This window comes from Microtus ochrogaster, unplaced genomic scaffold (assembly GCF_000317375.1).
Source record: "Microtus ochrogaster isolate Prairie Vole_2 unplaced genomic scaffold, MicOch1.0 UNK123, whole genome shotgun sequence".
NCBI lineage: Eukaryota > Metazoa > Chordata > Mammalia > Rodentia > Cricetidae > Microtus > Microtus ochrogaster.
The window spans coordinates 395,300-408,395 of record NW_004949221.1 but is presented as its reverse complement, the minus strand read 5'-3'; positions in this window follow the sequence as shown (position 1 = coordinate 408,395).

The window sequence follows — 13,096 nt, the reverse complement described above, 5'->3', positions numbered from 1 at the left end:
CAGAAATAAATGTGAAGACATTGTACACACTGTTGAACTATAGCACTGTTGCTCTGTGCCTGATTTCCACACATATTCCCATGTTGATTATATGGAGAAGCCCTAGACACTGTGAACACTGATAGAAGTCATGTTCAGACCACGTGCACCTTGAGTGCTGCCGGTTGTGCCCAGAGTCCACATCTCACGGAACAAAAATTGTTCTTGGTAATGAAATAGATCATAATGCTTAGAAAATAAAATAAAATTTTGGAGTCAGATGCCTGGGTCTATTCATACCTCTATTGCTCTAGCCATTACATCAATAACAGTTAATGTACTCAACTGTATACAAGACTAGCAGTGCAGCCCCCACACTCTAAGCTAGGCTTATCCTATCATCTCCAGAGTAGGTTTAGTTGTATACACTGTGCTCATTCCTTTCAACACTTCTTACCTTCTCCACAAGAACCAATTTTGGTTCTTACCAACCATGTTAAGATCATAACCTTATGTAACTAAAAATCCATGATCTCTGTCATCCTATGGGTGCTTTGGACACCTGTACATATGTAGCATGCACGTGCACACTGAAACACAGTCATATATACGAGTAAAATAAAAATTAAATATAAACAGGATAGAATGGTGTCATGATACCCAGTTGATGTTATTAGTCTATTGATCAGAAGACACTGAAACTAATTTGTGGGGCTTCTGGCATGCATATTGGACTCTGAGAACCATGCCCTTTCTTTCCTTTAACTGATCAGTCATCCACACCTGTCCTTCAGCTATAAAGAGGCTGAAAACCTAAAGTGAAAAACATCCAGTAAAGGAAAAGTAGATTATGCTCTGAGAGGTATAGGGAGTTGATTGAGTTTAGTGGAGATTCAGGCCGAACAATCTGAGACATAGCCTTGCTTCACTCTGATGTTGTAGGAAAGAACTGTAGGAGCCCTCCAAAAGGACCATTATCCCATTTTCCATTCTGTAGATCTTCTATTAAGACAGAGTTCAAATAAGCAAAGGATAGGTGGGAGGTGAAATCTTCTAGCTCACACCCACTTCGCACTGGCTAAACCCATACTTCCAGTGGATCTACATTCATGGTTCATTTCCATGCTCATGTCACTCACACCCCCCTTCTCAGAACCTGGCAGCTACAAACATTTAACATGTAATCTATTCATGCGATTACTATATGTTCACAGAAAGAATTTACTCAAATTATCCTGTGAATCAAGTATTTCTAAGATGAACTTATCATCTCTAGAAACTCAGTATCTCCTAAGAACATCACTCGGGCCATCCTTGACCTGGATTCTGGGCTCACAGAGTATCACAGTCAGCACATGAATCTTGGGTGGATTACCCACAAAGTTGTTACTTCTTTTCAAACATTCCTGACATTTTCAAAATTGCAACAAAACAGTGAATCATCTTTAAGCACAATATAATCTTAGTAAACACCTAGGTGGAGACTGCTGTAACCCAAGAACACACAAAATGATACAAGAGGATCAAACACCTGCTTGGGCTTCCTGAAGACCTCTTCTCAAAAAAGGTAACAACAGCAACAATAAAAGACACTGATTTCCCACTTACTGATGAGTTTTTTCAGTCATTTTATCTCTGAATTTTGACAAGTTGCTATTTTCAGTGTTAACTGCTACCCACTGGGCAATGGAGGCTGAAAAGCCTTACTGATACACAGATACAAAGATGAATTTGCAGAGGGCAATTTCAAACTATTTTTATTTAGTTAAGTAATATTAATAGATCCCTCCATAAGATCTATAAACACCTCAGGTATGAGTTCTTGTCCAGATTTACAGTACTAGACATGAGTTTCCTCTTGTGAAGCTGGCCTTAAATCCAATCAGAAAGCTGTCGGTTGCACTAATAACATCCATGCCACAATTGCATCAATGGGCATATCCTGCCAACCTGAGACTTAATGTTATTCATCTGGCTCACGACTAGCTAGTGAGTGACATGTGACTACCCACTAGTTGCCTGCATTGTACCTTCTGATACTGTGAAACAAGCTGATAGGGAATAAACATTCAGATCATTACCAGTTTGATTTATTCAAGTCTTGTAGCTAAAGTGTCATGTTATCTTAGGGATCAAGTCTTCTGTGATGATTTGAATGAGAATGACCCTCATATGCTTGAGGACTTACTTCCCAGTTGGTGGAACTTTTGGGGAAGGGTTAGGAGGTGTGACCTTCTAAGAATGTGTATGTTACCAGGGACAGGTTATAATGTTTCAGAAGACTCTCAACATTCCCAGTTATCTTTTTCTGGCTTGGTACTTATCTCAAGATGATAGCTCTCAGCTACTGTTCCTGCCCCATGCCTGCCTGCTGCCATGTTCCCTGACATAATTGTCATAGATCAACCCTTTGGAACTATAAACTGCAAGTTAAATGCTTTCTTTTATGAATTGTCAACAGCAATAGCAAAGTTGCTAAGGCATCTTCCTGTCGAGTTATTCTGGAAACCCAAAAGCTATTTTAGTAGTCTATAATGTCTTGGAAGTCTTTGATATCTGTCTGCCAAATAACTTAAAGAGAGGTATCACATACCTGTGACCATGATTTTTCTTGACAAGCTGTAGCTTCTGGAAGGAACATTATGCCATGTGTTGACTAATTCCATTCCAATTACACACACACACACACACACACACACACACACACTGACCATTTTTTTTAGAATTTTACAAATATACACAATGAAATATGATCAGATCATACATAATCCTGACTTTCCCCTTCCCATTCCTCAGCATATGAAATAGTAGGTTTCCATGTGACTTTTTATAATCTCCTTAATGCTTAGTGTTTTTTACTCTTCCTTACACCCCCATCCTACCTTCTTCATTTTAATCTTCCCCATTATTCTCCTCTATACTTCATATCACCTTTAAACTATCACTTATCCCTTAAAATACTTTACTGTTTCCCTCCCTACATCTGTTGCTTCCTAGTTTTCTAGGCTTTTTAAATGAGGATTTTTTTTTAAAAAAATTATCCTTGGTCTTTTGTGCTTTCACATAAAATTTTAAATTATTGTATCTACCCATGTCTGTGATGTGTCACACTCCATGGCCCCCACACTCAGAGAACCTCTCAGGAAAGGTGCATAGGAAGATTGTAAGAGTCAGAATTCAGACTGCTGCAACTCACAGACCTCACAGGGCTGTTGTACTCAGGAATTCACAATTGCTGGAGCTGCCTGTAGGAGACTTAAATGAAATTATGCCAATCAATTACCCAGCATGAAGGAGAAAGAAGCTGACCAGCTTCATTCCTAGCTCAGGATCTACTGGCATTTAATGACTTCTGAAGGTGGGAGAGTCCTACTTTGTTTAGAGATGTGGCTCCCTGTATACTGACAAAGCTTCAGTGGATAGTTCCATAAAATTTGGATAGCACTAATTTTAGTTTGTCTTTAAAGAATAAATGAAAACATTATTTTTGAATTTTTTTAAACCCAGAGAGCTTGAGGTGACAGAATCTGGAGCCACCAAAGCCACAGTACTGTGGAAACAAGGTGTTACCAGGGGATGTCAGTTTCCTTTCCTGTAGGGCTGCTGAAATGACTAGCTCATGACAAGAAAGAGGACTTACTCTTCAAAAGCAATGTTCTGTGTGTCTGCGTGTTTGGAAAGCACTGTCCCCCTAAAAGCTACAATGTTTTAGATATAGAGAAAGGTGACATGACACTTACCCTCACAACCTTTCTCTGTCTTGTGAGATATGAAGAGAGGGAGGAAACAACCTTAGTGTTGGAGGGAGTTCTCCCATACAGTCAGGTCCTGACACTTCAAGACAACTTTCAATAATTCAAAAGGTACTCAAGAGGGCAATACATTTACATAATAAAGGAGAACCCTATCACAAGAAAACTCTCTAGAGCTGAGCCTGACACTTGAAACAACAGTTCAGGCAGGTGAGTATATATCATGTGTTATCACAGGTGACAAGGTGGCACCTTTGGGAAGAGGAGATAGAAAGGGTCTGGTGTTTGACTGGTCCAGGTCTCATAGCTGGCATACGATAGAAAATGTCCTAAGATCCAGATGTTGATTTCCTTACAAGAACTTTCCTCAAAACCACCCTCAGGGATAATCTATAAATTATGGCCCTTTTAGGGACCCAGGTAATCATCTTGTATGAGGGGACCACAGGGATACTGAAGAGTTCCCTCAGTAAAAGTGAAGACTATATCTCTGGCACAGCAGATTCTCCTGGAGTCTAGGAATAAAGCCATGTAACTGTGTGATAGACCAAAGGAAGCAGGACTCTGGAGTTCATTGACACAGAGCATGACTTGCAAAGCAAAGGCAGATGATAATTACAAACCCCAGGAGATCCAAGACAGATATGTCTTCACCTGGCTCTACTAGTCCTTCCATTCAGGAATCAGTTTAAGTGCAACCTCCACATGGTGTGACTTTCTCTGTGCCACTGTTCAAACAGAGCCACTTTGTTTTTACCTGCTTCCTTACAGGGATCCACCCCAAACCCATCATCTGGGATGAACCCAGTTCTATGATTTCGTCAGAAAGCCAAATGGCATGTGGTGTTATAGAACTTTATATGTGAAATATATATTCCGCATAAAGAAGAGAGCCCACAATCCTAGGAAAAAAGTGATCTCATTCAATCTTGGGAACAAAACCAAGTTCTCCATGCTATCCATGACATAGCAGCATGCAGGGAGATGCCACGGTTTCTATTGAGGTCCTGTTGAGTGGTGACAGCACAGTGATGCTCTGGATCTTGTGCTGTCATGTGAAAGAACACTAAGAGGTTTCTATCCAAGGGTCTACCTTCAGAAAATAATTCTCAAGGAAGTGCCCCTCCTGCAACCCATTTCAATGGAAACAAGTGGGCTGTGTGAGCCCATTTAATAAGCTTATTATTCTCTCTTTGGTGTCTACAGCAAACCTAGCCTGCCTGTCAAGTGCAACCCTATAGCAGCCTGAGGGGAGAATATGACCCTCAAGTGTTCTCATATCAGAAATATAACAGGTTTATTCAAGTCAAAGAAAAATAATCAAACCTCTCTAGGACATTGGAATCACAGGTGACATCCAATGGGCAGTTCTAGGCCCTGTTTCCTGTGGAACCCATGACCCTCAGCTATAGGGGTACATTAAAATATGATGGTTAGTAAAATACAAATCCAGAGCTATAATCGGTACTCATTGACTCTTTCTAAGTCTCAGTTAAAGATTCCATATCATTAACAAAAACATTATTGAGACCCCAAATTCTTTGCCATGGACCCTGATCCCAGAGAAGCTCCAGGAGAGTGTGTATCTGAAGTATGACACTATAAGAGTCCCAGAGTGAGAGAGACAGAGACAGAGACAAAAAAATGACACATGTAAGATAGAATTAGAATGAATGAATGAATGAATGAATGAATGAATGTCAGGAACCATCTATCTCCTAAGTCACTGGCAACTTTTCACTATAGAACTGTTCAGAAAGCCCTCTCTACTAACCCATCAAGGTCCTATCCTAATCCTCTAAGATAACCTGACCATCCAGTGTTGTTTTCTCTGACATAGGCTACATTGAATTCATTGTTTTTTTTTTTTTTTTAAAAAAGGGCAAGAGGAATCTCACAATTCTTTGGCAAGAATCTCCATTCTGGCCTCTCTCAGACTGGAATTTTCCTAGGCTCAGCTATGCTATGGACAAATATGTCCTTCTTAGAGTGGGTTTGGTAATATCAGGGGAAGTATGTCACTGGGGGTAGGTTTTGAGGTATTAGAAGCTCAAGCCAGACCTAGTGGCTTCCTGCTGCCTGCAGATTTAGATATGCAACTCTCAGTTACTTCTCCAGCACATGCCTGACTGTATGCTGCCATGCTTCCCTCCATGACAATAATGGATTAAACCTCTGAAACTATAAGCCATCCCCAGTTAAATGTTTTCCTTTATAAGAGTTGCTATGGGTATGGTATATCTTCACAGCAATAAAAACCCTAACTGAGAGAGAAATTGGCAAAATGAACTGGAGTATTTCATTTTTTATTACTTTATAAATATTACAAATCAAAATTCCCACTTCCTCCCCTCTTCCCACTTCCCTCCCATTCCCCCCACCCCGATCCCACCCCCTCCAGTCCTAAGAGAGGACAAGGCACCCTGCCCTGTGGGAAGTCCATGGCCCTCTCCTCTATATCCAGGCTTAGGAAGGTGAGCATCCAAAGAGAATAAGATCCCAAAAATCCAGTACATGCAGTAGAGACAAATCCCAGTGACATTATCATTGGCCCCTCAGTCTTCCCCAATTGTCAATCACACTCAGGGGGTCAAGTTTGATCCCATGCTTGTTCAGTCTCAGTCCAGCTGGAGTTGGTGAGCTCCCATTAGCTCAGGCACACTGTCTCAGTGGGTGAACCATCCCCTAGTGGTCCTGACTTCCTTGCTCATATTCTCCCTCCTTCTACTCTTCATCTGGACCTAGGGAGCTAGGTCCAGTGCTCTGATGTGGGTCTCTGTCTCTGCCTCCGTCCGCCGCCAGACAAAGGTTCTATGGTGATATTCAAGATAGTCATCAGTCTGACTATATTGGGCAAGGTTAGTTCAGGCACCCTCTCCTCCACTGTCCAGGGTCTAACTGTGGACATCCCTGTGGGCTCCTGGGAACCCCTCTAGAGCCAAGCCTCTTGCCAATTCCAAAATGGCTCCCTCAATTATGATATCTCCTTCCCTGCTCCCATATCCATCCTTACTCCATATCAACCATCCCACTTTCCCAAGCTTTCCCCATCCCCCTTCTCTCCTCTATCTCCCCTTCTCCCTTTCCTTCTACCCCTCCCCTGATATAGGAGGGTCTTCTGTTTTGAGTTGATTTTATTGGTTAATAAAGAAACAGCCTTGGCCTTTTGATAGGACAGAAAATTAGGTATGCGGAGTAAACAGAACAGAATGCTGGGAGGAAGTGAGGCAATTGCCATGCCTTTCCTCTCTGGGTCGGACGCCATGGAGCCAGCTGCCAGGTCAGACATGCTGAATCTTTCCCGATAAGACATCACCTCATGGTGCTACACAGATTATTAGACATGGGTTAATCAAGTTGTGAGAATTAGCTGATAAGAGGCTAGAGCTAATGGGCCAGGCAGTGTTTAAAAGAATACAGTTTCCATGTTATTATTTCTGGGCCTAAGCTAGCCATGTGGGAGCCGGGCAGAATGAAAAACAGGCCGGCCCACAGCTCACTGCACTCCTCCACCCCAATGCTCCCAACTTTTGCCTGTTGATCTTGTCTGCTTCCAGTTTCTAGGAGGATCTATATATTTTTTAATTTGGAGTCACCTTATTACTTAGATTCTCTGAGATCATGAACTATAGGCTCAATGTCTTTGTTTATGGTTAGAATCCACTAATGAGTGAGTATATATCATATTCGTATTTTTGGGTCTGGGTTATCTCACTCAGGATAGTGTTTTCTACTTCCATCCATTTCCACGTCAAATTCAAGATGTCATTCTTTTTTACTGCTGAGTAGTACTCTAATGTGTATATGTGCTACACTTTCTTTATCCATTCTTCCATTGAGGGGCATCTAGGTTGTTTCCAGGTTCTGGCTATTACAAATAATGCTGCTATGAACATAGTTGAACAAATGCTTTTAGTGTGATTGGGCATCTTTTGGGTATATTCCCAAGAGTGGTAGTGCTGGAGCTGGATCCTGAGGTAGGTTGACTCCCAATTTTCTGAGAAACCGCCACACTGATTTCTGGGATTGGAGTATTTCTGTGATAGGCCAGACCCTTTTTTTTTTTTAGGAATGTGTACTTTGAGTTAGGAAAGAAATGGAGTGTTTTCAGTGGAGCTTAATGGGCTGAAATGGGTGATCTGAACCTGCAGAGATCTGGCTCAAGCAGTGTCAGAGAAGAATGCTAATATGTGACTTAGAGACTATTCTTGCAATAATTTGGTGAAGAATGTGGCTGCTTTTTGTCTTTGTTCAAAAATATCTGCCTGAGGCTAAATTGAAGAGTTACTGATTAACATCCCTGACAGAGGAAATTTTAAGATAGCCTGATATTGACTTTGTTTCTTGGTTATTAGTGACTATATTTATGCATATTTATAATGAAAAATAGCAAGGGGAAAATACAAAAACATACCATTGAGAAGACAGTGGGTACAAGGAAGTATAAACTAATTAAAGAAAAGCCTTAGGGTTAAGTGAAATTAAGGGAGTGGTGGCCTCAGTGGAAGACCCCACCTTTCTAAGCCCTGAAGCACAAGTGCTGAGCTGCTTCTAGACCTGGGACACAGATACAGATGCCCTGCTGAGATGACCTGACCATGGTGACGACAATTTTCTGCAGTTTGAATTCTGTTTGCTTTGGAACTAATAAGCAGACTAAACATCCTGTTAGGAATATTTCCTAAGCGAGCTCTCTGATGACGCAAAAATTCCCAATCAAGCCAAATCAAAAAAAGCTGACTTAAGAAATATCCAGGTTTAATGGTAGATCTGCGCTCTCAGGTGGCCCCAAGGGAAAAACCAGGAAGCCGCAGGAACGCAACCCCCAGGGAGGAAAAAAGGGGGACCACGTGTTCTTCTTCTGGGGTATCACTTAAGTACCCTGGGGAGTGGTCCTGACCCCACGCCCAGGGAGGGGTCATGACTGGCCTGCTGGGATTTGAAGTCCAGACCAGGCCTGGGGGCTGAGATAGATGCCAGGAACTGGGGCCTAGGCTCCCAGCCTAACAATCTGACTGTTTTAATCTTTGGGACACAGAACTCATTTTGATTAAAATATTAACTCCTCTTCACTTAAGAGTGTCGGCAGACTTGGGGTTTGACTGTTCCTCAGAGACTGGAATTGGTGTTTAATAACAACAATGTCTGTCATGGTACTCTTACTGGAATTGATCTAATGATATTTGTAACTCCTTATAGATGTTGAGGAAAGTTTGAAACACCCTGTAAAATGTTTGGGTTTAATGCATCTGTTAAGAATTTTAGATTTTTTGATCCCTTTACACTGCCCTAAAAGAGAAATGGTGTTTCTATACTGATCACACTGGGATAGTTAGAGACAGTTTTGCTAAGGTCACAAAAGGATTAGAGCATAGAAAAAACCAGAGAGAACAAGAGGAGGGATGGTTTCCCCTGGGTCACCACCCTCTTACTCTTCCCTTTGGGGACTCCCTTTTAGGATTTTTATTATTGATGGCTTTTGAACCATGGGCCCTTAATAGGCTCACTAAGTTTATTTACTAACTGGTGGCATCCAAGTCCTTTCAGGTCCTTTACCCCTGGCTTGATTTCGCTGATCAAGGTCTAGAAGAGCCCCTTGAGAGTGAGTCTCCTATTAGAGCCACATAAAACCCAGAGATATGTGTGCCTGTCCACGATAGGCATGGGCACCAGCTAAAGGGGTGTGAGGCAAAGCACTGCAGGGAGAGGACCATGCATTCTGTCTCTGGGTCTCCTGAGGAACATGCCTAATTGCATAGAAGTTGATGTCCAGAGGTATTAATATAAAAACCTAGACCCTCTCCTCCCCAAAAAGACATCTGTAACTCTAAAAAGAAAATTCTTCCACCAAGTTGGAAAGAATTTCCCCCCATCAATTAGACATGGGAGGATCAGGCCTCTGTTCCCCCCCACACACACTGGTTAATGCCTGCTCATCTACCAGATGACCTTTATTTTAACTCGCCTCATTCTAATACTTAAAAAGGGCTGACATCTCGGAAGCAAAGGCCTGTATTTTGAGATCTGCATTTTGTTTACAGCCATCTTAAGCTCACAAGTTAAGAAAAGCATTTACCTCTATCCCCTCTTCAGGGTCTAGGAAATCAACCTAGCAGAGACCTGTAGGAACCAGACTCTGGAACTCATTAGCATTTTCGTTTTTCGTCATCAACAATTACAGACCCTCAGTATTTACTTATCAGCTAGGGATGTCTCAGACCTGAATTCCAGCAGACCTAAGTTTCCTGACATCCTTCCCTTCCCCCTGACACCTTTCCCTTCCTCCCTTTGCCCGTTTGCTATATAACAGCTTCTGAGGAAATAATAAATTGGAGGGCTTTATCAGAAATCTTGTGTTGCAGTCATTTCTCATGAAAAAAAAAAGAAATCACAATAATATTCAAAAAGCTTTACCAGATTGCACTCCCACATGTAATGCAGGAGTGTTTCCTTTACAACCTCCTGAGCATAAGTTGATATCAGTGGTTTTTTATTTTGGCCATTCTTACAAGTGTAAGATGGAATCTCAGAGTTGTTTGATTTGTATTTCTCTGATGACTAAGGATGTTGAACATTTCCTTAAGTGGTTTTCAGTCATTTTAGATTCCTCTGTTGAGAGTTCTCTGTTTAGGTCTGTACTCCATTTTTTTATTGGATTATTTGTTCTTTTGATGTCCAATTTCTTGAGTTCTTTGTATATTTTGGAGAACAGACCTTTGTCTGGTGTGGGGTTAGTGAAGATCTTTTCCCAACCTGTAGGCTGTCATTTTGTCTTGTTGACCATGGCCTTTGCTTTACAGAAGCTTTTCAGTTTCATTTATTAATTGTTTCTCTCAGTGTCTGTGCTGCTGGGGGTCTATTATTGAAGTGATCTCCTGTGCCAATGAGTTCAAGTGTACTTCCCACTTTCTCTTCTATACGATTCAGTGTGGCTGGCTTTATGTTAAAGTCTTTGATCCATTTGGACTTGAGTTTTGTTCATGGTGACAGATATGGGTCTATTTTCATTCTTCTACATGTTGATATCCAGTTATGCCAGCACCATTTGTTAAATATGCTTTCTTTATTCCATTTGATTTTTTTTGGCTCCTTTGACAAAAATCAGGTGTTCAAAGGTGTGTGGATTAATATCCAGGTCTTCAATTCGGTTCCATTTGTCCTCCTGTCTGTTTTTATGGTAACACCAGGCTGTTTTCAGTACTGTAGCTCTGTAGTAGAGTTTGAAGTCAGGGATTGCGATGCCTTCAGAAGTTCTTTTATTGTACTGGATTGTTTTGGCTATCCTGGGTTTTTTGTTTTTTCATATGAAGTTGAGTATTATTCTTTTGAGGTCTGTGATGAATTTTGCTGGGATTTTTCTCGGCATTGCATTAAATCTGTAGATCGCTCTTGGTAAGATTGTCATTTTTACTATGTTAATTTTGTCTACCCAAGAGCATGGGAGAGCTTTGCACTTTCTGTTATCTTCTTCAATTTCTTTCTTCAAAAATTTAAAGTTCTTGCCATACAAATCTTACACTAGTTTGGTTAAAGTTACTTAAAGATATTTTGTGCTATTCATGGCTATTGTGAAGGGTATTGCTTCTCTGATTTCTTTCCCAGCCCTTTTATCATCTGTGTACAGAAGGGGTATGGATTTTTTTTTTTTTTTTGGTTTTTCGAGACAGGGTTTCTCTGTGGCTTTGGAGCCTATCCTGGAACTAGCTCTGTAGACCAGGCTGGTCTCGAACTCACAGAGATCCGCCTGCCTCTGCCTCCCAAGTGCTGGGATTAAAGGCGTGCGCCATCACCGCCCGGCCTGCTATGGATTTTTTTGAGTTAATCTTGTATCCTGCTACATTACTGAAAGTGTTTATGAATTGTAGAAGTTCCGTGGTAGAATTTTGGGATCACTTATATAAACTGTCATATCATCAGCAAACAGAGTCTGACTTCTTTATTTCCAATTTGTATCCTCTTGATCTCCTTTTGGTGTCATATTGCTCTAGCTAGAACCTCAAGAACTATATTGAATAGATATGGAGAGAGCAGACAACCTTGTCTTGTTCCTGATTTCAGTGGCATCGCTGGGAGTTTATCTCTATTTAGTTTCATGTTGGCTATTGGTTTTTTTTTGTATATTGCCATTACAGAATCTTTACCTTCTTTCCCTCATGGGATTGACATATATAAACATTTAAACAGCACATGCATGCAGATTCAGTATTTGATATTTACTGAGCTGTCCTCCCAGTGCTATACTGTATCTCTGTATATCTTTTGTATCTCTATCTATTCTGCCTAACATTTCTAATCCACATGCCCCTACCTTGGAGGGTATGAATCTATGGAGGCTGAACCCTGACAACTTACTTGGCTTAATTCAATGATCTTCAGTTGTACCTATTTTCTTGCATACCCTGTCTTTTGCTTAAATATGTATCTGTAATTACTATACAGTAAGTGAACATACATATGTCCACCTGTAAATTCAACACATTATACATTGATATTATTTTATAATGCAAAACCTCATCCAAATTATTATATCAAGCTTACATGTTTTGATATGTTTATTATTTACCATTTTTATAGATATATGTTACCAATCATTGGGACAAGATTTTTTTGTGTTATGTGTGTATCTGTGTGTCTTTGTGAGTTGCATTTCGTGTATTGTAGTATTTTAGTTAGTGGATGATGAAGTACCAAGGGAGATAGCTGTGAGGTCAGGGAACAAAGTCCCACTATCACACCCATATTCTCCTGACACTGATGAGCCACTTAGAAGTAGCCTTCACCCAGGTGGGCACTTGTAGATTGTCCCTCCTTTCTTCTCTTCCCATGACACAAAGGAATATCCTGTCCTATTAATGAGGTTTGGTTTTTCATCTATTTGCACCTTCTGTTTTGTCTTTACTTCCATGCAGCTTTTTCCTTTATTTTGTCTTACTTTAGTTTTTCTAGCAGGGCTTCTTCATGTACCTTCGGCTATCTTAGAATTCAATCTGTAGGTGAGGGTAGCCTTAACCTTAGAGATCTGCCTGTCTTTGTCTCACAACTGCTGCTATTAAAGATATTGGTCACCACACTGAAGTTCCTTTATTTTAAATTTTTAAAATTCCCTAATATATTAAGATATCTCTCTTTAAAAAATAACAAAAATAAAGAATTTGACTCAAATAAGAAAAACAGTGAGTAAAAATCATATTCTGAATTGCAAAATATCTGAGTGAAGGTGATATCACAAAATGTTCTTTGGGGCAAGCAAACTCCCTACTCTTCATTGTACGTTCCTTGTGGGTTTCTCCTGAAATAAAAAGAAATCTTGATAATACACTTGTCCTTGAAGAAACTATCTGTGGATCTGGCTTTAAAAATATTTT